Below are 837 nucleotides of genomic sequence, written 5' to 3'. Positions count from 1 at the left end.
AGTGATCCAACTCCTTCTAAAGTTCCTTAGACTTGAATCTGAAAGTCTATATCTACACTGAAAAGAGTTTGATGAGATTATAGCCACTTTTTATTTTCTAACGTGTCTGAGGACACGGTCAAGCTTAAACTATTTCCTTTCTCCTTAAGAGAAAAAGTTAAGACGTGGTTACACTCACTCCATCCACGATCTATTAACATATGGAATGACACGATGGAGTTCATAAAAAAAATTCTTTCCATACCATACATCAGGAAGGCGATCATGAACTTTGCTCAAAAGGAAGATGAAACATTCTTCCAATGTTGGGAGCGGTTCAAGGATCTTGTCAGTTCATGCCTACAATATGATTTTGAAATGTGGTGCATAACAAGTTTCTTTCATGACGGACTGACATCTTCCTTGCGTCTAGTCGTTGAGACAATGTGCAATGGGGAATTCATGAATAAAAATGTCAATAAAGTGTAAGATTACTTTGACAAACTCGCTAAAATAGCACAATCATGGGACATCTCCCCAAGACCTAACACCACATCTAAGCCCACTTAATTAAAGAAGAGGGGCGGATTATACCTTCTGAAAGAGGATGATGATGTCAATGTTAAAGTGGCATATCTCATAAGGAAATTCGAGGCTATGGAACTGAAGAAGGATAAGGCTAAGGAAACTGCTTGCGGTATTTGTGCTTGCAACATTCACACAACTAAAAATTGTCCAACAATACCTGCCTTTCAAGAGGTATTGAATGAGCAATCCAATGTCATGAATAATTACTAAAGACCTTTCAATGGACCTACCTTCAATACATGCAATCCTAGTTGGAGAAATCATCCAAAC

At 37.9% G+C, this 837-nt stretch overlaps 1 non-coding gene across 1 annotated transcript; it reads right to left on the bottom strand.

The window, feature by feature from the left end:
* Positions 1–247: 247 nt before the first annotated feature.
* LOC131230065 (small nucleolar RNA R71) lies at positions 248–353 on the bottom strand. The gene has a single exon (XR_009163792.1). It is a non-coding gene; the product is annotated as a small nucleolar RNA R71 (small nucleolar RNA).
* Positions 354–837: the final 484 nt, after the last annotated feature.

This window comes from Magnolia sinica, chromosome 16 (genome assembly GCF_029962835.1).
Source record: "Magnolia sinica isolate HGM2019 chromosome 16, MsV1, whole genome shotgun sequence".
In the NCBI taxonomy this organism is placed as follows: Eukaryota; Viridiplantae; Streptophyta; class Magnoliopsida; order Magnoliales; family Magnoliaceae; genus Magnolia; species Magnolia sinica.
The sequence above is the reverse complement of the archived record's forward strand: the minus strand, read 5'-3'. Positions and strand labels throughout refer to the sequence as shown.